Genomic DNA, 24,916 nt, shown 5'->3' with positions numbered 1-24,916 from the left:
TTTTCATATATATCCATATATATGAATGTGTATTTTCCATGCAATTCTCGTGTCTCTGGACATGAGCAAAAACTTTCCTTATATCTACAGATGAAAATACTTTCTGAACATGATTGCAAAGTGACCATGTTTAAACTGAGAACATTTCACTAATCTGTGGATATGTTACCCTTTTACAAATCCTGTTTGATCTCTTGGAACTAAATAGGATTATTCTGGCTCTCAGACTTTTTCAAACACTAAACCTGGAGTAGCTGCTGCCATGTAGCAGGCAGCTCCATGTATCTGGTTGTCTGTCTTAAGGTTTAGTCCTGCCATAGCATGACATTACTAGATATAGGGGAAAATAAATCTATGAATGCTGCACTGCCAGTTTGAAGACTTGAGTCACTCTGTAATTTGGCACTTTACTGAACTTCAGGGCTGCTGTTTTCCGTGGCTGTGTACTACCTCTGCTCCTGGTTTTTCTTAGGACATCTTTCCCTTTGGTTAGCCAGCAAAGTTTCTGAGTAAGCAGGATTATCTGAGCTTTTTCATGTCATTTAAATGTCCTTAATACATGTGCAATGACATTTATTAAAGGCAGTTCTGGATTTACATCATGGGAATTATATAAATGTGCACTGCATTGTGATTGCAGCATGTTCCCTAGAAATACTTACACCTCTGCATAAGTCACACGGTCATGTAGAGCAGTGTTTTAAAATTATTTCTGTCTCTGAACTTACTTGCAAGGGATCCACACCATCTAAGAAAAGCTGGAAGGCTGGGAACAGGCTTCTGTTGGATGTGCAGAGGAGTTCATGCTGCATATTGAAAAAGGCTGAGAGCTGACCTGGGTGCTTGGGACAGTTCATAGTTTTGGATGTAGCACTGGATATCACAGTTGTTTGCATCTGACATACAGTTGACTGCATAGAAAAACAATTCCTACATAAGCTGGAAGGAAGCTTTTTTCAGGGAAAGAAATTATTTTGAGGCATGTTTTGTGAACTCCTTTTCAGCCTCTCTTTATCCCCCTCCTTTTTTTTTTTGCCTTCCTTTCACAATGTCTTATTAAATCTTTTCAGACCTTCCTAGACCTAACAGGTTTTTGTTGTTACACAATATCATCCAAGGTGTGCTGGCAGATCAGCTCTATTGCCAGGGATCTAGAAATGAGGGCTCAAGCTTCTTGACACAGTTAAGAAGGTGTCACATTAGAGCTGGGGATCTCTGGGAGTGGTTGAAGACTGATGCATTGCATGCTGTGGGGCTGAACTCTGAGCAAACACATTTTTTTCAGCACACTGTGACCGTAAAATTTAAAAAGAATACAGCTTTCCAAGGTTATTAGAGATTTTAGGTAAACTGGCTTTTTGAAGGCCTTTGATCTTGAAGGGGTCCAGCTTTTAGGTGTTTCTTACATCAGGTCATATGGGTGTTTCAAAAACCTGAGCAGCTTTAAAATTAAAGGAAGTCTGAAATTAAATAGAGGGGAAAAATATGTTGGGGTTTTTTTTTGGAACAGGGAAATGCAGAACTCCTAGCAGGTGTTTAATCCAGCAGAGGGGCTTTTTGGATGAAGCTGGGGCTGTCTGAATCTGCAGCTGCCTGTCTGCAGGAAGCCACCTGCCCTGGGGCAGAGCTGAACAGGACCGTGCAAAGGAGGTGCACAGAAGGTGTGGGAGGGAACGAAGACATGAGTCACAGCCTTTTGTAGTGTGTGCTGTATCTTGGCCTCACACTCAGGGGGTTGTTGCAGCTGAGTTCCAGAGAGGCAGAATGTTATTTCTTGATCTTTGGGAAATACAACAATTAATGAAGAGTGGGCTCACAAATAAAAAAACCAGGCATGCCCTGGCTTTCTATAAACACACACTAATTACTCAGAAGTACACAAGTTGTCTGCCAGAAGGATGTGTTTTTCAAATGGTGGTTCCAGATGGCCCCTTCTAAACCATATAAATATATGTGTTTTAAAACCGGTAACAAAGAAGGCTGTAAAATAAACTGAAAACTTGCATTAAAAAGAAAAAAAAAAAAAGTTAGAATACACACTAATGCAATTTAGGCCGAAAAAATATTCATATTCAACAACAGCAGCAGGAGATGCTTCACGTATCTCCACACACACACACACAGGTCTGCTGTGCCTTTGCACTGCCCGAGCTGTGCAGCTCCCCGGGCACAGCAGGATAACCTGTGCTGGGGCAGGAGGCTCCTCGTGCCCTGCTGGCCCGTGCAGGTCCCACACGTGCGAGTCCTCCCCTGCCAGTCACTTGTTTATCGCTCCATCTGACAGCTCAGCTCTCGCCTTGTGTTTCTGCTCTTGCAAGAGAGGGCTGCACTTCTCCACGTATGAAATGCTTGGCTGTTGCATAAGTTATGGTCTGTTAAGTGTTTTTCAGACAAGGCGCGGTTTTATTCCCCTCCAAGATGGTTTGTGGGAAGGGTCCTGTGAGAGTGTGAAAGTGCTGGGGTTTAGCCTGTGTGTGAAGCCTCTCTGAAACCCAGATTGTGGCTGGTGTTAGATGGGAGCATAGCTTACAAACCCTATAAAGGGTTTACACAAAGGTTTAGAGAGCAGGAAAATGTTTGCTGAGATGTAGAGTAGCAAATCTCTAAAGCCAAAATTCTGCGGTACATAATACTGAGGGCTTTAGTCCTTGGGTTCTTGCCATGAAACACCAGTGGGTTTAAGTTCATAGGAAAATACATTTGCACATGGACCTCCATGCTCAAAGACAGGGTAAAGTTCGTGTAAGCCCTTCTGACAGATTTTTAACCTGTAAGTTCACAGTGATGATTGTGCTGCTTAGCTGTGCCCAGTTTTCCAAAGGTTTTCTGAGTCTCAACTCACCTTTTGCTAGTTTCAGTCAGTACATTTTCTACTCTTTGTAGACAAGGACAAGTCCAATTTTCATAGCTGCTTATTGAGCATTTTTCTAAACGTGGTAGCGTCTCTCTCATTCAGTTGTGGACCACCAAGTAAGTCTTGTCAGCTCCCATTCTGCTTGGACTCATGGATTATTCCTTCTTCTGGAAAAAAAAAGAAAAGGTGCCCTAAGGCCTTAAAGTTTTGTTGGCTGTCTGTATGTGGGGAGTCTGTTTTGTGAAGAGGCTGCACATTGCTTGAGGTCATTTGGAGGTGGGAGGTGAAATATCCTTGTGCTTTGGTGTGACCTTGATGATGCATTGGCAGAGCTTTGATGTGAAAAGCTGAGAGTGCTGCTTTGGGCCAGCTGTAACTAGTCCATGTCGCCGTTCATCAGTTTTAGGGTTTCAGAAGGGAACAGTGCAGATTAGGAGAGAGCAGCACACAAGATGCTTGTCATTGGGCAGCTTTTTGGTTCTTGTGACCGGTTTCCATAGCAGGAAAATACGCAGCTTTGGTTAAACCTGTTATGTGTGACTTTGTTGTTGTGCTCTAAAATGATTCCTGTATTTAACAGCAGCGTTGAGCGGTGTAAAATCTGCTGTTGCCAGATAGAGAGTGGGTGTTGTGCCAGAGTGTTTGTGCAGATAGGAGCTGCTCTGGCAGCTGAAGGGCAGCTGGCAGCTCTCCTGCCTTGTCATGCGCGCTGGCAGGCTCAGGGCAGCCCGGTGAACTGATTCACCACACCAAAATAACCTGCTGGGCCGGGCTCTTCTTGTGAACCCTCGTGCACCTCGGTGTGATCAAGGATAGACAATGAGATTGTCTTCTGGGAGTTGGGAGTTTGTGCGTTATTAACACCAAATAGGAGTGGGATTTGTGTTTTGAGCTGAAGATCCCAGCGTGTGCTGGGATTCCTCTTGTCCAAATCCACGCACCTTTGGGAAAACAAGCAGTGACTTCTTTTTGCCAGATCTGCAAGGTGATCCCACAGATGTGCTTCCACAGAGTTGGGTGCAAGTATGGGGGCTTGTCTACTAGGCATGCTCTTCCATTGGCAAAAGGAGTCTCGTAATCCCAGTGCTGGTGGCATTGTCATCTGTCCCACAGCAGCGATTCATGGCAGTTTTTCTTTCTTTTTCTGAAAATCTACCAACTCTATATGAGAAGAAGAGTGGTCCCCAGCTGCCATTTAGAGAAAGGTGGTGGCAGGGAAGGATTTCAGATTTTGTAGAAGTGAGGGATATCCCTGGGGAATGTTTGTAGTAAAAACCTGATCATTTTACCCCAGCAAATCCCAGGCACTATTTTCTGAAGTGAAGGGTTAGCTCACTGAAATTCCATCCTGTGTGGATGTGGGCAGCCCTTGTGCCACTGCAGCTCTTTGAGCAGCCTTAGGAAGGTACCAGGGCAGTTGTGCAGAGCAACCTCTTACCAGGGTCTTTTCTGTGCTTACTGCAGTCCCCTCCTTTGCTTTGGGTCCTCTGATTCCTCTACAGAAATCAGTACTGGTGTCCTCATTCTGTTTGTGGTAAATTCTGAAATGAAGTGCATATTTAGCAATGGTTTTAATCTCTTTAAAAATTGCTGTCATGTTTGTTTCTGTTTTCAAGAGCAACTAAATACCTTTTTTCTCTCCAGCCTCCTTCCACTTCCCCAGGCTGCCAAGGTGCAGAATCGCTCCTTTTAACTGACAATAGTTAATCACCACCTTTTGCAAAATGGCCTGCAATGTATTTTCTTTCTGTTGCTCTTCTGCCAGCCCACTCTGTTCTCCTTCATTTTGATTTATGGCTCTACATGTGGGTATGTTAATGGAAAACCTTGGAGGGACAGATTGTGTATGCTCAGACACCGCTTTGGGAGGCGCGTGCATTTGGCTGCCTGGATTTCTGTGTGTGTGCTGCGTTATGGCTCAGCAGAGCGAGCAGGGTGTGCATTTAATTTAGTAAATGTCTCTCCTAACCTGTCACAGCACTGCTTGTTTTTGCTGGAGCATATGCTCTGGTGGGGGCTGTTGATTCAGCAAAAGTAATGGTAGCCGGTAGAGCTGATCAAATGCTCCAGAAATAGTTTATCACATAAATTATTCAGCGGCTGTTGGTGTTTCTTATCACATAATGTGTTTGACCACTTGGAGGTTGGTGTGCTCCGGTGCACAAGATTGCTGAGGGGGCTTTTCTGCTTCACTCACCTTTGGTGCAGGTACAAAGGTTTCCTGTGCTCCTTGCTGGCAGTACAAGAGGGGAGGTGAGAGCCTTTGAGGTCTGTTAAAGGCTTAAAGTCCTCTTTAAAAAATTCACAGTTGGAGAAAGGCCATAGAGAGCCCCAAAGAGCCACTAACTGTGTGTGTTAAAGATGTTATCCTTCATTCCACACTGCCACAGTTGTGCCAGTAAAAGGGATAACTGAATGGTCCCTGGGTGCTGACCTCAGGTAACCCATCTGTCTGTGCCCAAAGCTGAGCTAGCACAACCTTTGGGGCTGATGGAGCTGTGGGAGTGGCAGGCAACCTCCAGCAGAAGCCAGCAGGCCTGCTAGTTGTTTGGAGAGTGGGTGTCTGGCTGTATTGCAGCACAGGACTGCACACGGTTCTGCCAGCAACAAACCAGTTTAAACTCTTTTTGTTTGGTTGAAGAGCTTGTGTGTCTCATGTTTCTCTACAGAAAGTTTGACTGCCATCTGATCTGACACATCTATACTTGTATCAGAGCTTGTAAGGTTTGGTTATTTTTTTGTTTTCTGGAACAGGTAAGTTAGTCACTTAATGCTTAGGTAATCACATGAGTATAAACCTTCTAGGATACACATAAGTGGTTTAGATACCAAATACTGAGGGTACTGTGTAAAACTGCACCTGAGGAACATCCTTTGTTATCTTCCACCTGCAGTTGTCCCTGTCACCTGCCTGACTTGACTGGGTCTCATCGTGTAGCAGCCGTTTCCCATCCACAGTACTGGAGTCAATTTTGGACATGCAATATCAAAACACCTTCTTATGGTGGCTTGAGTCTTGACAGGTAGGTTGGGAGTGGCAGGGGGACCCCCAAGACTTTGGATTTTTTCCCAGAGATGCCTTTGTTGAATTGCATTTGAAATAGTTGTCTGACCCCTCCTCTAGTAGTTGTTTGCTGGGCAGTGCTTTTACCACGTGAACATCGATGGTGAGAATCCCAGTTTCCCTTTCAGAAGTGAAAGAAGATCAGGCCTGCAAGTCTGTCTGGGACTATAACTTGCCTGTGCACAGTCAATTTGCATTGCAGATGTGGTTTCTTCACAAGCCAGGGGCTGGAAGGCAGGCTGTTCTCCACAGACATCCCACAGTCCCCATGCCCATCCTTGCCTGTTGGGCACTGTCTTGTCCCTCAAGCACTACAGCTTCTCCAGCAACCTCTGCAATATTTTAACTTAACCTGGGGCTTGTTGGGATGGTGAGTGGCCAAAGCAGCCAGTTAACCCCTGCTCCATCAGCCCAGCACCCTCCTCTTGGTGCTGAGATGCCTCCTGCATGGTGTCTGGTGGAAATGTTGTTTTCTGCGGTATTTTAGATGAACCCACTTTTGCATCCTGCTTGAAACAGTTCATGAGGAGATGTGGGTCCCCTTAGATCCATGAAAGTTGCTGTGAGCAGAGAATGTGAAGCTGTGATCCTGGCTGTGCTCCAGGATGCTGTCTGTGTGTGGAGCTTAGGAGGCACCATCAACAGCATCACCTCCTGTAATACTGTTCTTTTCCATGGCCACCTATTTCACATGGAAGAACAGGGCAGGGGAGGCTCCCCTTGAAGGGGGTCTAGGATGCATTGAGGTCTGAAGGCTCTGCTTCACTGCCCTGCTTGGGAGGGCTCTCATTCAGCTGCTCCTCAGGCTGCTGGCACGGTGGTTCACTGGGGGTTGTGGGGGTAGGACAGGGCTGTTCTGGCAGTGGGCTGGTGTGGGTGTAGTTTCATGGCACAGGTACCTTGGTGACAATGTTCCCCACTCCACCCTTGGCTTCTTGTCCTGGGTTCTGGAACTGAGTGACACAACTGCAAGGTGAGACTTTGTGCCAAGCACGTCTGCATTTAAAGGAAACACAAAACTGATTTTATCTTTCCTGCTTTTAATATTATTACTTTTAAGACCTGAATCTGTTCCTCAGTTAGTGAAGCCCCATCAAAAGTTGCTGACAGCCCAGGGGGCAGCCAGGTGTGGGGTGAGAAGGAGGTGCCAGACACTTCTGCTGCAGAACTAGGCAGGACTTTTATCTGCTTGTAGAAAGATCATCCCTAGGTTATGTGGGCCTCATGGTAGGTAGAATTCACAGTGAGAGTTTCTGTGGCAATTTCTGCTGCTCATACCACCTTGAACACCAAGAATTCCCCTGATTATTTGGAGAGGGAAGGATTTAAAAGTCACAAATCAGGAGCCAAATGTCTCCTAGGCTACCTCAGTGCCTGTAATCACCACCCCTCATGTGCCTCCTGGCTCTTGGTGGACTGGGAGTCAGCCAGCTTGTCCTACATTGGCCTGTGCAGGGAGAGCAAGGGGGATCTGCAGCCTGTGGGAGTATTTCATGTACTGAAACGTGACTCAAGGTGCAACTCAGTGCCATGTTTTCTTTAGCAACAAAACAAACCAAATCCACTTAACCAAACTATTCCTGCTTCAACAGCCTGGGCTTTTCCTCATGCCGCTGACCTACCTGTGGGGTCAGAGTGTAAGGGAGTACTGAAATAACCAGAGATTAGTCAAAAAAATATATCCGTTTAAAAAGAAGAAAATTTGTTCCTGAATTAAGCTCTTTCATTTATGAGCTGTTTGGTCTTTCAGCATCTGATAACACTGTAAAGCAGTAGAGCGTGTGACTGGCCTTGTAAGTGTGTGTCTGAGGAATCTGTCTCCACCCTGAAACCAGGGGAAGGAGAGGAGGCACTCTATTTTTGGCGAAGGTTACTTTGTGTATTTACATTTTCTGCTCAGATGAGTTGCCTCTAATGTCCAAATCTGAGTGATTCACTTAGTTTGGGGGGGTTTCCCCTTCAGCCTTGTGGTAGCTCTGCAGTGCTGCACAGGGATGCAGATCTGAGGCCGTTCAAATATTGCTTAGTTTTTTAGTTTATCACAGTCCTTCTTGATCTTTCCTCCTGGCTGTCATGTGGTGAGCACTCGAGTTCATTGTTAAGGTCAATTTGTTGTTAATAGGAGAGGAGACCATGCTGGACTACCTCAGCATCCTCAGGGCAGTGGCACTAACTGTGTTGGGAGGCACCACTGCAGACATCCAAGTCATGCTCCAGAAGGTATGCTGTTATTCTGATTTGCAATTTACTTCCAAGATGTTCCTGTGACCAGGTTTTAAATTCTCTTTTATTTTAGTAGCTGAATGAACATTCTTCTCTCATGAGAACACACTGTACTAGGCAGAAAGGAGTTACCTCTCTGGAGTGATACTATTTTGGGCAGTGCCAGGCTTTTCATTGTCATGGCAAAGTGTCTTATGTAGCATTAAAGTAAAATGGAAAATGCTACCTTCTCCATCAGCAAGTTCAGCAATAAATGCAGCTTCCACCAGGGACTGTGAGTCCTGGCATTAGTTCTGAGAAGAGCAGTGATGCTGTGGGGCTGGACTGGATCACTTACACACAGGTAACGTGACCCAGACACAGTGAGGGAAAGTGGCTTGAACACGAGAAGGTCATGTTGTGTTGCTTCTCTGGTTTCCCAAGCTAAGGCCCACTGTGTGTCCCTGAAAGACCTAGGTAAAGCTAAAATTAAGTCAGTCAGATAAATATTTATAGTAGATATGTTAGGATATAATCCTCAAGGGGTCTGATTGCTCTTTCTTTACTCCAAAATGTACGAAAGGGAAAATAATAATGCTATAAATACAGTCATGTTTAGCTAGGTCATTACAATGGAGTGTTTCTGGTCCTTCTCTGGGGATTGGAATTGCAGCAGTGAAAAAATTAGCAGAGAACTGAAAAGCCAGTGGAGGGTGATCCCTTTGCCAAGGATACTTTGGTTGCAAGGCCTCAGTTATGCAATGATTCATCATTACAGTAGCAATCAGGTTTAAAGTCCTTGTATGTGCAAGTCATGGCAAAACTGGGGCAGCCCTTGTACAGGCTGGTCAGACCATTTTGTTGCAGATTTCTTTGGAGAAGCCTCACCCATCAGATCTTTTGGTTTGTTTGTGGTGGGTTTTTTCTAGGGTTTTTTTTGCCTTGTATTAGAAAATAGAACAGTGCACAAGATTTGAGGATTCAGGCAAAAATAATAAAATTATTATGGTATTTTTCAACTGCAAGTTTCTTACAACAATTTACAGAGATATCTTCCGAAGTATTTAATATTTGTACACAGACAAAGTGCAACTTTCTATAGTAAAGGAGTTTCTTTGATTTGGTTTTGTTCTTTCCCTTTATAGGAGCAAGACTCAGTGCTGCTGAGCATGTGCTTCCCCTGGGCCAGGCTGCTCCAATTTCAGTAATACTGTGGGTAGAGTTTGCAAGAATTAAAACTGGCTTGCTCAGAAAGTGAAAGGACCCAGCTTTCATAAACCCACGATCTCCAGCTCCTGTGGGAAAGACTCTGAGGTTAGTGTGGTGCTCCTTTGACCATGAAGTTCCTGGTATATGAAAGTCTTGCTGGGAAATGTTTAGTTTGTAATTTGTTCTAGATCCCCCCACGGAGGAGGGGAGGCTGGGAATGTGGGGGTGTGCCTCCTGCCTGCGGCTGCACGAGCCTTTCTGCTTGCGTGTTGGGAAGCAGCTCCAGGAGAGTCAGGAGGGAGCTGTGCAAAGCAATGCTTGCCTTATTTTCCAAGGGGAAAGCCAGCATACGTGCAGAAACTCTTTATCCATCCTTTTTTCCTGTCTGGTAACTTGATTCCAGGTTATTCTCCTTAATGTCGTTGTGTTTGTACTCATTAGACCTTAGGAACCTCGCTGCTTTAATTCCTATTGCTCTGTGGTTGGCTCTGAGTTTGTGCAGCACAGCAGCCTGTGTAGGAGTGTAGCAGTTTTGGATAAGCATATACTGGTTAATCCTGCACATGACACCCTTGCTACCATAAATCTGTCTAGCTGGTGCACGCCAAGTGTTTTACTCCATGCAGAGTGTCCATGGGGTATATTTAGGGTCAGGACTATATTTAGTACGTCGTTCTGAAACGTCTGACAGCCAGAGGGTCTGGGTTGTGGGTGCCTTGGCGTTTGAGTGTCAGCAATGAGCTGGAACTTTCTCCTGTGTCATCGGTGTTTGGGCTACGCAACCAGTAAAGAATTGGTTTGCTTGAATTCGTGTCGTCACTCTGTGGCTGATTTTCAGCTATTCTGTGACAGTAGGATCTCTGAAAGAGGAGTAAAATCCCTTTCCTTTGCTGAATGTAGTAGCAATGATGTGCAAGAAGGAAGTGGACAAAGTGTGGTGTGAGCTGTGTTCTGGCCTGGAGTTCCTGGGGTCTTCAGCCAGCTGTCCCAGTGTATCTGGGTGTGTGTAGACCTGTGACTGTCAATGTGATGGAGAAGTAACCTGTAACAGGGACCAATCAATTTGCTCTTACCCAGGCAGAGAATTTAATATCTCTACTGTAAATCATGTTTGGCACAAGTTTCACCTAGTGTCATCATTCATCTTCACACCTAACTTCCACACTCTTTTTCCCTTGACCGCTGTTTCAGACTCCTCTCTTGTGGCTGTGTACTGTTGTGTTGAATGGGTGGCTGCAGTCACTCCCCAAACACCTGCTGAGCTCTGGAAATTTTATCACACGTCAGTCAGCATCACGTGGTGGGACTAGATTATACTGAAACAAAATCCTCTTTTCTTTTTTTCCCCCTCCCCCAGGTGGATAGCTGAAAACATCCTCGTTCAGACAGACCTCCTACAGAAGCCTGTATGAGTCTGGTAGACACTAGAGCTTGAATAGGGTTCATGAGTTCATTTTGACTTAATAGTTCATATGAGCATTTGAAAAAAAAAAGTAACTCTGCCTCTTCTCCACTGAAGATCTTTCAGCTTTGTGCTTGACAACTGCATTTATCTGATCGTGTACAAGAAGACTGATTTTCAGGTGATTTCCTTGTAATGTCAAGCCATAAAGCAGCCTGGAGTCTGATCCCAGAGGACCTTACCCAGCACTGTCTGCTGTCTGCAGCCAACAGTCATTTCTTGCAAATAATTAAACCCCTGTGGAGCATCAATAGCTGAGTTGCTGATATTGCATTTAGATAAGAAGAAGGATCTGTAGGTGATGCAGGAGAATTACTCTGAAGAATCTGTTCTCTCTCTAAAGCATTTTCTAACAGAAAGCAGATGTCTATCAAATCTTCCTCTTGCCGATTAAATTTAGGGCTGAAATTGCTGCTTTTGTAGAGCTTCAGGAGGCCCAGCCCTCACAAGCACATCAGCTTGTTGCTCCATTTGTGTTCTGGATCAGTGCAGATGAAGGCTGTGATCAGACATGTCCCAAAGCACCCCAGACCTGGCACTCTCTCCCCACTCCTGGCTGCCTTTAACTACAGGTACCAGGACAAGATCTGGAATCAAACCTTTCTCGGCAGGTGCAGCCTGTTCTCGTCCCTGCTCGGGGCAGCCCCATGAACACTGTCACAGGCTTCCCCAAGCATGTACCTGCACTTGCCCCTCACATGGGAAGCTCACTGACACGAGTGGAAGCTCACTGACTGCATCTCGAGCCTTCAGTGAGAGCCAGGGTGTGTACCCTCCTCCCCTCATCAAACTGTTGATTCAGAAGAGCTAAACACTCACAGCTCCTGCCACAGATAATGGGAGCCACAGTAAAAGCTCAGCAATCATGAAAATCAAGCCTTCAATAGCACTCTTGGGAAAGGAGATGGCCTATCCTGCCACAAACCTTTAAAAGCCCTGGTAGTGCAGTGAAAGTGGTTTGTAATAGCAGGAATTCATTTGTTAATAAATTTCCCCTTTCTTGTCCTGTCACTAATTCAGTGCACTTCAGCTGCAAGGTGGCTGGTGCTCATGCTGGGGAAAGGCAATTCAGGGCTCAAGGGATCTTGGCAGGGTCACGTTTTGAGAAAAGCTTCCTGGCTCATTTTGGTGTACATGGGCTCACAAATGTACCTCTTTACTAGCTTGGTCAGCAGCTGGTTTCCTTCTGGAGTATATGCTGTACATAAAGAATAGCAACTGTAATAATTTTAGGAGAATAAGTTTAAAGAAAATACATGGGAAAGAGGGACTGACCACATAAAACACTAACAAGAGACAGTCTTGCACTGGCAGTGAGAAGAAAGATGTTTTAATGGGCTTCCCTGATTACCACTACTGACTTAGTAGAACCTTCTACTCTCCTTAATGAGAATAGCTGAACTCTCCTAACTTCAGGAGTGACCTCTGTATGACACCTTTGCTTGAGGCTGGAGCCAGGCTGGTGTTCCTGGAAGAGGTGGGAGTACTCAGTTATTTATGGCTAAGTCTTTTGAAAGAAATAAAATTGTGCTGTACCAGAATAACTCACTGCATCTCACCTGGTATTTATCCTGTCCTGAAAATAGGAAGTTAAACGTGTAATCAGAAATTTCAGAAGTGTTGTTTCTTTTCTTAGTTTGTTTTGAGTAAGTGTTGCTCTTAAAAACTAGAGAGGGTTAGGAGACTGGTGGTGTTTTCAGAATGGTTTGTCCATTTGCAGTCTGGAGAGGTGCTGTGGAGCCTCTCTGACAGGCAGTGGATCCCTCTGTGAAAGGCAGGCAAAGCAGAAGCACTGCCATTGAAGCCTTGTGCTGTGCCTTCCTCACAAGTGAAAATCAAGTAAGTTCCAGCAGTGGAAAAAAAATTGAATTGTCTGCAGGCCCTTATCATGCCCAACACTTAACAAGCCTCGTGGCCCTGAGTCCTTTACAAGGTGAAGTAAGAGGGCCTTCCATGTCCTCTGTGGCTGGAAGGAAACACCAGCATGCTTTGTCCCTGTGGTTTGAGAAAGTCCAGAGCTTCTCATCTTGGAGTAGATGTAAGAACTCTTGTGCTTTATGCAGAAGCCCATTCTTGGACCAATATGCTGTTTCCTGATACTCCTGGAAAAGAGTTTCCTGCCTTGAGATAACCAGAAGTTGTTAACCTTAGCTAGGATTTATCCAGATATCCGATTTACTAGCAGTACCCACACGGGAGCTGTGGAAACTGATGGGGTTGTTGATGTGCCAGATTCTTCCATTGGGCTCTTCCAGCCAGGGCAGGAGAGGCAGTCTCTGATTAGCTCACCTTTTTTGAGGGAAGATAGGAGGAAGAGAAAATGCAAAATCTGTCTTTTCTTTCCTTCATTTGCATGTATTTTCTGGATGGATTTTCCTGCTCTGACTCAACATCAGTAAGCCCCTGGTGCCCAGTGTGTGATTGTTCTCTGCTGATGGAGGAGGAAGGAGGCTGTCGTCATGTGCTGTTGGTGAAATGGCCCCTGACATTTCTCTTAACTTGTTTAAACAAATACATCTCAAAACCAGTTCTGTTTGAGAGGGCAGTGCACAGAGGTTAACTCTGTGTGTGCTAGCGAGTCCTTGCATGTGATGCTCTACTTTTTCAAGGAGCTATAGGTATATTTTCCTAGAGTTCAAATTGCTGACAGCACCTAATTCTGGGTAGTTTAACAATATGTAGCTCCATTGCAAATGTGATGCATTTTTTGCTGGTTGTGGAGTTTATCTTGCTCTTTAGATTAATATAATGAAAATACTAATGAAAAGCCTATCCAGACCTCCAGGTATTTTCATAAGTGTGGTCCTGTTTGTGAAACTGCTAAGATTACATAATAATATTTTCTGTTTTTTAAAAGAACTATGACATAGTGTTATTGTGAATAGACCAAAATTACCAAGGAAGCCCATGACAGTGTTTAAAAGCAATGTCTTTGTGTGCAGGCATTACTGCAGGCATATAGTTTGCTTTCTGCCAACTAATTCATGGCTTCCTTTGATAAATCTCTTGAACTGCACATGTGTTAGTCTTGTGTTCATGCATGTCTCAGAGAGTAAAGGAAGAAGCAGCTCGAAAGCAGGAGGGATGTTATGAGTTTTCTGTCATTTTTGTTTTACTGACCAGTTCCAGTCCATTCAAGGGAGTTGCTGTCACCTCTCCAGGACCACATAAAGTCTGGATGTGAGGAGCACCTCACTCTGACTGAAGCCCCCTGTTTTCAATGCCTCTGGAACAATGTGTTGAGGTTCCAGATGATGGGCAAAAGATTTCGAAGTGAAATAATGCCCAGGCTTGTTCTGTTCCTGACATCAACCCCCCCAGTTCTCACTCTGGCATCTCAGGCATTCTGTGAAGCTCAGAAGCTTGTTCTGTGCCATGTGTGCAGCAGGTTTGCCAAGGACTCTTGGAAAGTCCCTGACAAAGACCTTCCTTGGTATGCTGAGATACAGAAGTCTTTTAAGGATTGGGGTTAGCTAAATTGTGATAAGCTGCCGGAAGAGATTTTTGGGAGCTCAAGGGAAAAAACTTTAATCCACAAATCATATCCTGCTGAAGGAGGTAATTTTTTTTTTGCATAGCTGGTCAAATAGCAGTTTGTCTATGTTTTTGTTTAGAGCTTAGGAAAAACACTGGCCTATTTAAGCAGTGTTGTTGTGCAGAAACTTACAAAAGGAAAGATCTTCTTCCTTAGTGCAAGGAGCCACCAGAGTTGGAGCTGTGTTGTGTGAAGGACAAAAAATGACCCAGTAAGGGTGTGAATTCAGCTAATGAATTGGGACCTGGAAAACAGAACAGTGCAAAGAGCTGCTAGTGATAGATGGCGGTGTCCTTAGCCCATCACCTCTCTGCTGAGCCCACCAGTCTGTGAACCCAGAGTGCTGGTGACTGTGTGACATGCTGAGTAGGTCTTGGACAGGTTGTGGTCAGCCTGTGGGTCCTACCTTGTGTTTTTGCAAATGTTTTGCATTTAGTAGCTGTGTTTGTGCCCATGGGATCAATTTATGTAAAGTGTTGGCATGCTTTGCTCCTGTAGGAATCTGTCTCTTGACTCCTCTTCAGTGCCCATCGGCATAACAGGAGAACCTTTCCAAGGATCTCCTTGCCTTACCATTATTTTTAGTGCTGAATTGCACTTTCTTCTCTGCCAGTTCAGTAATCCTTCCCAAAATGCATCCTCATCCTTGCTTCTTTTTTTCCCCCCACATAAACGTGACCTGCAAGCTCTCTCAAAGCAAGCACACGTAACCTGTGTGGCTTCAGATGACCTTGACATCAGAAGCAAGTGCTGGTGTTGCTGATTGTCTCGCACATAAGCGCTTGACACAGTTAGTTGTTCAGATGTTTGAGGTTAGAAGAAATCCTGGCAGTGGAGCTGTTGCAGACACAGTCTGGATGAATTCACTCCCTCCAGGGAGCTGCCTGGGGGAGCAAAGCACACCTGCAGAGACCTCTTCACCTTCCATGGTGCACCCGAACTGACGAGCGCAGGGCAGGAGCGATGGTGCTGTGCCAGCTCCTGGCTGCACAGCCTCACACAGGTACCTGGGGCTGATTATGTTCTGCCACCTGAGTACACTTCCACAGTTCAAACCTACCTCAGCTGCTATGAACAGACTTCATGTTTTCCATGCGTCCTTCCACTCCCAACATGACCTCTGTGCCAGGGTTGGGAGAACCACCCTCGGGAAAACTGGCTGTCAGCTGACAGTCCTCCCTTCAGACCAGTGGTGAAGATCAGCCCCTCTTTGAAGCAATATGATCCCCATGAAGATTAGATGAGGAACAGCTGGCCAGAGGGAGCTAGGCAGTGTGCTCCTCATGGACATGTGAGGAGGTGTACTCCTGTCAAGGCTGGGAATGGCAGTTTTGGGGGTCTAAAGGAGCTCAAAAAGCCCTGGTTGCTGTTGGGGAAGCTGTTGTGGAGGAGTTAGTTGCAGGCTGTACCCCAAGGGCTGCTTGGCAGCCCTGATAACAGAAATAAGGCAGCAGAGCTCCAGGGATTAAGTGTACCACCTTCCAAGTGAGAGGAGCACAGTGTAATAAATGCCAGTTTCTGGCCCTTCTGCTGAAACTGCACTTTAGGAATATTTTTTCTGAGACTTGACCTGCAAACAGCTTTGCACTGGTGTAGCTGAAGAGGTGGTTTTAAACCAAGGCAGCACCAATCCTCTCTGGTCACTCCATCTATGGAGAACTGGTATACTTCTGTTTCGTTTGCCCTGGGAGGGGCTTGGATAAACATCTTCCAGCTCCTGCCTTCATAGCAGAACCATCTGCTTTTACAGAGGTTCCCTCAGATCTGCCACTGGAGCTGCACAACCTCCTTCAGTCAAAATGAATTAGTTTTGGAGCTACTGTTTATATTTTTATAGCTATAACTTCTGTGTACAGCTGGACTTGCAAAGTTTACAGCAGCTGTTTTCCTATAAATGCTGCTTGCAAGCTTCTCTTACAAAGACCAGCCCTCGACAAGTGTTTCACAGCCCCCTAATCATATCACAGCTTGGAGGGCCATATGTTGGAGGCCTCTCCTGTGGCAGCAGGTTTTGTAATTTGTGCTTTAACGCCTCGTTTCCGGTCGCTGGAGCGAGATTTCCCGCTCGGTGCCTGCAGGAACAATCACAGCTTGTGCTTGATCCGCAGTTCAAAGCCAGCCTTGCGCCTCCAGCCCTGCTGGTGCCACAGAGCAGCTCAGGAGTCCTGCTCTGGCACCCACCTCCACCCGAGAGCTGCGGGTGTGCCTGCTGCAGACATCTGCAGTGGGGGCATCTTCAAGGGCTATGCAGCTGGCAAAACACTGCTTAAGGGAGTTGTCCAGTTTGGGAGGAGAGTTGTCAGCATGGCTTTTCCTTTGTTGTCTTTGGGACTCAGCATGTGCTGGGGAGCTCCACTCTTGCCAGGAGAAGGGTCACTGTTTTCAGTAGATGGCCTTGGGGAAGAGACGTTGGGACTCGTGTTCTGGTTTCCCTTTCTCTCAAACAGGGTTCGTGGTGCCTCCCTTGCTGTCACACTGAATCCCTCTGGTAGATAATGACGTGCTTTGAGGCAACAGTAAGTACAGTCTGTCATCGTGGGATGGAGTCACATGGAGCTCTTCAGGAAAATTGAAAGAAAAGGGAAATCACTTAATCTCTGACTTCTCCATTGTGAGCAATCTTTTTAGATAATATATTAAGTAAGGAGCTTTGCACTGAGATTACAGAGTAGTCTTTGGTCCCAGGCATTACTAAGTTTCTTCTTTTGCTGTTATAGCCCCATCTGAAGTGGTATGAAATGCAGCAAGTCACTTAAAACATGTCTGAGCAGGCAAAAGAAATAAAAGGACTGGTACTGTGGTAAGCCAGCAGCTGTGAAGTCTGTCAGGTAAGTATGTCAGGCTTACCTCAGCTGGCTCTGCGCTGGTCAGTGCAGGTAAGGCAGCACCCCAGTTCATCAGGACACCACAGGCTACGGGAACTGGCCAAATGAATACACACACAGTCCATGGCCAGACCTTATGTTACTTCAGGTGAATTTGTGCTGTAAGCCCAGCAGCTGTGCTTCGTTTAGAGGTGTCAGCAGTGTCAGTGAGCTCTACTGCATCATGGCCTGTAAAATGTATTTTGAGACTGCTGCTCTTGCAATTAGTTGCCTTTGCATCCAGTTATACTGGTGCCCAAGAATATTCTCTAGCAACTCCGATTCATTCACTATGGTTTTTTTCTGGTAGCTGTTTTAATTTTTTTTTCTTATTTTAACTGTGTTTGAGTAGAAAACCTCTCACAGTGAGAGGTAAAAGTACAAAACAAGAAAGTTTATTTTTCCTGTCCTAGCTAGCCAACCGTTAGCCTGCTCAGTCAGCCCTCCCAGCCACAATGGGATCCAGCCCAAGGCTCCCACCCCAGACTGCCATTAGGGACATCCACATAGTCCCAGCTAATTGCTTTCTCCCTTACAGAAGTCGACTTCCTTTGAACTACAGCACAATGTGACACCAGGCATCACGTTTCCTCCTGCCTCATTCTCCTGTGGCCTGTAGCAACCTGATACAGCTATGACCAAGATAAACGCTGTTAAAGTCAACACAAATTTCCAGTGTTTTGTGTGAGAGCACTAAATAGAGAAATGCTGATGTGATGTGGCCTCACACGAGCCTTGACTATTCTCTGAATCAACCAGGCTGGTCTTCCTCCCTAGTTTCAGGCAAGCTAAGCTGTACTATTCACTTTATAAAGAAATAACACAGTGCAATTGGGTAGGTTTTCTGTAGGCTCAGAAACACATGAGAAAAAGCAGTGTAAATCTTAGCCTAAAGCTAAGACTTAGCTTCATCTGAGCTTTAACTGGGCTGACTGGTTTCTGGTTGCAGGCAGCTTGTTTTGGTTCTCTGCCTTACCTCTGTAGCCTGTTAACTCCCAGGCTTTGTCTCTCTCCCCTCCAGTTCCCTGTGGAGATGGACACTCAATGGTGAGGCTCCCTCTGGACTTTCAAGTCTTAACATATCCAAGTCATCCTTTAGCAACTCTGCCTGCTTTCACTGCCCTCCTAGTCTCTTGCTTGGCTGCAGCATGTCACGATGTAAATTAATATCCAGTTGTCCAGCACTTTCCTTGGGCTCTGGTGCTGTATTTGCAATGTGAAAACAGCTGGAGTGTTCAGAGTTCCTCCCAGCAGCAAACCTTGCCCCACCATGGCACTGTGTTGTGAACCAGTGGTGTCCTGTCTGTGTTCCAGCCTGCTCTGGCATGCACAGGTGAGATTAGAGTGTTTTCATTGTAGGTCCTGGTTTGGTGGGCTTTTGGTTCTGTTTTTAAGGAATATAACACAGGGTTACTACATGGTTGTACTGTGTACGTGTTTGTTCTCGCCAGAAAAGCAAATGCTGCAGCAAGTCACTCTCTCCACAGGGTAAGTAACTTGCAGATGGGCCCACAGTCCTTCAGGATCCATTTGCATCTCACAGCTCACATGGCATACAACAACAACTGGAATTCCTGTTTCTCCCTAGCTCTGTGCCTTTCCTGGGTCTCTGTGCAAATCCACGACTTTACTCTCCAGTTGAAGATGTTCTGGGAATTCCCTGGTGTGCTTTAGGTGACTCACAGCAAATTTTTCAATTCGGTATTGCTTTCCTTTTAGACTGGGGTCGTGGGGCAGAAAAAAGCAGAAATAAATTTGCCCCATTTTATGTGAAATGAGGGTAGCAATGGGTGCTCCTTACACAAGAAAGCTCTTCCTAATAAGGATTAATTTGGATGCACAGAATAATGTTTCACCACTTGGGTAGGGAGTGACTGGACGATACCTTCAGTAAATATGAGTACCAAGCATCCTTAACCTTGTGAATGAAATTAAAAAACCAAGAAGGAACCTGTGTGTCTGCAGTACTACCAGCCTTCTCCCAGGCCATTCTGGGTCATCAGGTCTGGGCAGCATTTTCTTCTCCAGCCTCTACAAGACAACCTGGCTCCACAGCTTCAGCTCTACACTCTTCTAGGGCTGGTTGTATGGAAGGTCTTGCTCAGCTGTGTGTTGTCTGCCCAGCTGGATGTGTCTGATTTTAAGATATGCTGTGCTAGGTTTTGGTGTTCCTGGTGCTTTCAGATACCAGCAGATTATTTTTAGGGTCCTCATTCTGTATCCTGGTACATATATGCACTTCTATTCAGGATTTACACTGTATTAAATTAATTTCATTGGGAATGATTCCCAAGTGCTTCAATATCTCACATGGAAGTTGGTTTGAAAGCAAAAATGGATTAATATCTTCAGCGGGATGGAAATTAAGACAAGTAACATGTTGATTTAGGAGTATTTACCAAGGAACCAAGATAGAAAGGTATAGTCCTGTTTGATGTCAATTTGTTGTGTCACTTCATTTAAATTGAGTTTCTGATATCTCTGTTTCCTTCTGTGTTGATTCTGGGACACTGTTATTGCTGTGACTCCAGAAAAGCCCTGCTGGGCTGGATGGCATTACCTGCTGAGAAGGTTGTCAGAAACAGTTAAGTCCCATATGCAGTAGTAACCTAACACACAACACAACACAGAAATTGGGGCATGTTGGTGGAAAGGATTTGTTGGGTCCTGTTTATGTGGGTAATGTGTGTGCTTGAACGTGACAGAGCAGCAGAAAGACTGTGCTTTTCATAGAGCTGTGTGCCATCAACCAAACTGCCAGCTCAACTTTGATTCTTGATTGTGGATGGTCAGGGCTGAAGTCAGAATAAATGGAAGACCTTCTGTCTTCCCCCAGTGCAGGTTCCCACATGTTGCAGCAAATAACTCCCCTAAAGGAGCTATCTTGGGGAAAATACTGTACTCAATAGCTATAGCTGGCATTGTGTTTCTTCAGGAAAGCCTTGACCACAGGACAAAGGAAGTTTCACAGCATAAGATCCTTGATCTGCATGCAAAGAATACAAAATGCCTTATGAACTTGGCCAGGGATCCTGTTAGCTGTCCCCCAGTGGTGCCCTTTGATGTAAGATACCTGACCATGCAGGTGGATCCTCTACCATAAGATCTCTTTGCCCATTATAAAAATATCCAAATGTCAGCATTTGATATTATCCTTTTTGCTCAGTAAGCAAGTGAAAGAGATCCAGTTTTAAATGTTAAGCTTTCCATGAAGAGCCTTTAGGACAGCTTACCCAGCCAACCTAGACTTTCTGATACCACCCAGTCTCAGAGAGTGGGCATCTGCTGTAAGGTCTGGTTACAATTTAAGTGCTGAAGATAAATGGGCATGCAAGTTTGAACCTTCAAACTGAAACTGTGAAGCAAGTCCTGTGGCCTGGGGAAATCAAGGTGTATGACCACAGAGGGCTCTTACATCCCCATCGTCTGTGAAAGCAGCGTTGATTTTGGCTTCAAGATATGGCCAGGGCTATGTGGCAGTCTTAAAATTATGGAAATGCTCTGCAGCTGTCAATCAGATTGGTTAAATTGAGTCTTTGTGAATGGATTTGGTTTTTTTCTGTTGAGAAACATTAATGTGTTGTTTGTACTGAATATTAAAATCAGCCTATAAATATGTGTCAGTTACCAACAACAAAAACAAATAGAAATGTGGTCCAGAGAGAGGGCCAGTTCTGGGTTGAAGTTTAAGAACAAATAAAAAAGCTTTTATCTGGAACTTCATAATTTTTCACAATCTTAGCTAGTTAGACTTGTAGCACTTCCCTCATCTGTAGGTGTGCTACATGTGATATATTTGTAGGTACCTTTACTGTGAAGCTGATGTGTTTGGGGAAAATGTGTCTCTTGCAGTGTGCTTCATGAGCCATACCTGGTGAAGAGTAAGGGGGCTGGGAGACAATGGCAAAATGGTTCAGGCAGACAAGGCTCTCCAGCTCTTGCTGCCTTCTGGAGGTATGTAAGCCAAAATAGAGAGCACTGGGACTACTGTGTGGCTGGTGATGTGGCTTTTGCATTTGATTCAAGAAGAAGCTATTTCAAGATGGGCATATATAGATGTTGATGGATGGGATCTGGGACAATGGCTGGTGGTGAAGGGGCTGCTCCTGCTTGGTGGGTGTGTGGGAGGACATTGGTGTCAAATTTAAAGCTGCTTTTGATCCCTTATATTGAATTTTTGTGATGTTAGATATTTAGTGGTTTTCTTTTTTAAAAATTCTTTTTTTTCCCAGCTTTGAAATATCATAGTGTTTTAATGTTCTGCTATGTAACTGGGTATATACAACAGTGATTAGTTTGGGAATTTCTTCAGATCTTTAGGGATGCCACAGTTTCTTCCTTGACAATATAATAATATATGAGAGCCCATCTTGACTGCAGACTGTGGTAATTAGCTAGTTTTGCTATAAAGTTGTTTTAACAGCACTTTGAAGCTCTGCCAGCTGACAGAGCCCTTCAGCTCAGCAAGGGCCATGCAAGATGCTGAGAGCTGCAGGTTCCTGTTACTGATGTGAGTCTCCAAAACTACGTATGGCAAATGTCACAGACAGCAAACACCCAGCTGGATTCTGTGGGTTCAAAGACTGTATCAAGAAGCCCTGTGTAAACACTGCATTTTTGCAAAAATATTCCAGATTAGTCTTCTTCCAGAAGGCAATATGAGTGAATAAGCGAGGCAACAAGGGTCTACATAAAAAAGTGATAAAACTCATCTGTCCAGTGATGTGAGAATGTGAGGTTGATTCTTACCTTGATCAGACATTGACAGGCTCTGATTTTATTTTTTTTTTACTATAACTGCTCCTGCATGATCAAAAAAGCTGGATTATCTCCAAAAGCATAGAGCTTTCAGAGGCTTTGAATGGTTACCTGATGATTATTTTTAAAGAAATATAGAAGAATACAGCTCAAAAAGACACTTAACATAGAAAAAATTATATTCGAAAAGGCAGTGAAGAGGAGGTTAGGAGCCAAATCTTATGAAACAGTCTGAGAATAGGATTCCTGAATTTTTTGTCCATATTCTACTTCTAAGAGTCTTCCAGAAATGACTTCAAGATTTAAGCCCTTTCTCTTGTAGTAATGCAAGTTTTGCTGACAGTCCAGTTTTATTTCCTTTATTTATTATTTTTAACATATGGCTTTCTTTAATATGCATGCTTTCTCCTTTTAAGCAAGTAACACCTCATAAGCATTCAAGATTATATCTTTAAATGAATGTATAATATCCTCTGTTTGTCCTAAAGAACAAACATAGCACAGCATATTATTTACCTCTCTGAGTTTGAGACAACAAAGCTGCAAAAGAGCTCTGATGTTCAACAGTAACTGCAGTTGAATACAAGTAGTTTTTAAGACTGATGTTTTCTTCTCTTTTCACAGAATCCTAGAATGGTTTGGGTTGGAAGGAACCTTAAAGATCATCTAGTTCTAATGCCCTGCCATGAGGGCTGCTATTTTATGATTGCTTATCTTTTTTTTTATGTTATGTTTCTTCAGAAAAGTTTGACTTTAATAGCCAGCATTCACCTCTTAAAAATGTTTTAAAAGTAGCTACCAGCTCCTTCTCACACCAGTGATCTAGAAGCTGTTACTTTTTAGGAACCCCATCAGTCACTAGCTGAACTGGTACAGAGATCTTCTTCACCCAAAAGCCTGCAGGATCGCAGTGAGAGATTGCTGTGGCTGTTTTTCATTATGTTTGACCACACCACGAGCTCCAGTGAGGCTACAGCTTGTATGAGATCAGCTTATTGAGGAAAACCAGCTGCCAAGGCAGACAAAGAACATTTCTGGGGACAGAAGAAAGCACTCTAAAGAGTCTTATGACAAGGTGTGGTGTCCTTGGTTGAAAGTACAAAGCTATAATTGTCCAATTCCATCTGCAGTTTAAGAGTACTGCTGGATTTTACAGTGCTCCTAAGCTTTCCCACAGTAGCACCCACTTGTCACTCCTCCCAGTACCTCAGGCTTGAAGTCTTGTGTCATATCATCACTTTGTCAAAACTTTTCCAGAAATGGGCAGAGAGCTCTGAGGTCATATTCTTCAATGTCTTCTGGGCATTTTTCAGTCAGGTCTAATAACAAGATTCCAACCCTGCTCTAAGCAGGAGACCTTCTCTAGACCTGTCCTTTCTTCCACCTACAGGTCTTATCCAAGGGGAAACTGGACATCTTGCACATTTGTTGGGAATCCTGGATGTCTGGAAATCCAGTTTATGTGAGGGCTCAACTGGGCTTTAGTGTTTTCTGGGTGCTTTGGACCTCCTGCAGAGACAGGCTTTAGCTATTGGGAGGGACAGGCTATAGCTATTGAACCTGATGCATTTGGTATGTCAGGCACTGGGCACCTTTCAAACACACTGGTGCTTTGAGGTCAGTTGTGTCTCAAAGAGACAAGGAAAGCGAGCTGCAGGTGCCTTGCTGTCTGTGGCAAAAAGAGCACTGGATACAGGCAAGGTGGAAATGGAGGATTTTACTACCTCCACTATAACAGCACTGGGCAGCAGACACTGCCTGTTTTGGGATTCAGGTCTCAAAGCCTACTGCTATAGGAGGTCCTCTCAATTATGTAGTATACTGCCTCTGAGCTTCAGGAAAAAAAACAGGATTCTCTTAATACCTTTCCATTACACCTTTCCTACTGCCTCCTGTCAAGCAAAACGTATCCAGCTAGTGCTGGGCAGGCACTGCTATTCCAGCTTTCCCATCTCTGCCGCTTCAATGTGAGCGTTCCTGACTTGCTCTGCCATGTGGGTTCTGCACAGAGCTCCAGGGCTGTTTGCTGGCTCTTGACCTGCTTCACAGTGGAAAATTCTTCCACAAGTGTTACTTACAGGAAGCAAATGAATATCCCCTCTAAATGGTCTGGCTGAGGAAATGGGTCATTTGGTGAAGTACACTGTTTACTGGATAGCCAATGGCCCATCTCCAAAATATATACTTAGTCTGAAGGAAGAAAAATATCTGAGGTGATTCACTTTATATGCCAGTGTTTAAATATTATGTAGTTCATAGCTAAAATTAAAAATGTGTGTTTTCATGTGCACTAAAAACTTCCTATCCTGTTCCAGAAAATTAGTAAACCCAAGTTTCTAATTTCTTTCAGTAAAAAATTCTGCGTGTGTATGACTTGTTGAGTTTTGTTTTGGTTTGGCTTTTTTTACTGTGTCATGGTTCTCCACATACTGTAACACTTTATAGCTTTGTTATAATGGCTTGTGGTAGGGGTAATGTCTCCCAGTGATACTGATAAATTTTGTACTTCTTTTATACAGTGATTCTAACACAGCAGCCAGCTCAAGGCTGGAGGATGATCCCAGTTTTACGCAGGGCTGGTTTTGTGATGTCTTCATTTATAATTACAGTTTCTGCCAGTGCCCCTTTGGTATTTCTGGTCCGACCTCAGGTTGAAGGGAAAGTGCTGCATTCCCTAACCCAGGAGACATGAGTAAGCATGTTGACATGGATTCACTGGAAGATTAATGCTGCTTTGGCTTCAGATTATCTGTTCTGTAATGTGATACTCATCCTTCAAAACATCATAATCTGGCAAAAACAAAATGCACCCAAACAGTGTTTCATGAGGAGCTAAGGCCAATTTTTTGCTATGGCATGGGTACTGCACAGTTGCCAGGGAAGGCAATAACAAGTGATCACACGTGCAAAAGTGCAGCATCAGGCTGTTGGTGGTGCTTTCAGGGAAACTCTGCAGTACAGAAATGCC

The 24,916-nt window shown here is 44.6% G+C and overlaps 1 long non-coding RNA gene across 1 annotated transcript in view; it reads left to right on the top strand.

Annotated features, from left to right (window-relative positions):
- Window positions 1-9,206: 9,206 nt before the first annotated feature.
- Window positions 9,207-24,916, top strand: part of LOC127475321 (uncharacterized) — a 30,916-nt gene continuing 15,206 nt past the window's right edge. Inside the window, exon 1 of the long non-coding RNA XR_007906170.1 lies at window positions 9,207-9,434. This is a non-coding gene — a long non-coding RNA (uncharacterized LOC127475321). The remainder of the gene's footprint in view (window positions 9,435-24,916) is intronic.

Source organism: Manacus candei, unplaced genomic scaffold (assembly GCF_025592945.1).
Source record: "Manacus candei isolate 608988 ecotype Guabito, Panama unplaced genomic scaffold, ASM2559294v1 h1tg000046l, whole genome shotgun sequence".
Taxonomy (NCBI): domain Eukaryota; kingdom Metazoa; phylum Chordata; class Aves; order Passeriformes; family Pipridae; genus Manacus; species Manacus candei.
This window is presented reverse-complemented; position numbering and strand designations above follow the sequence as displayed.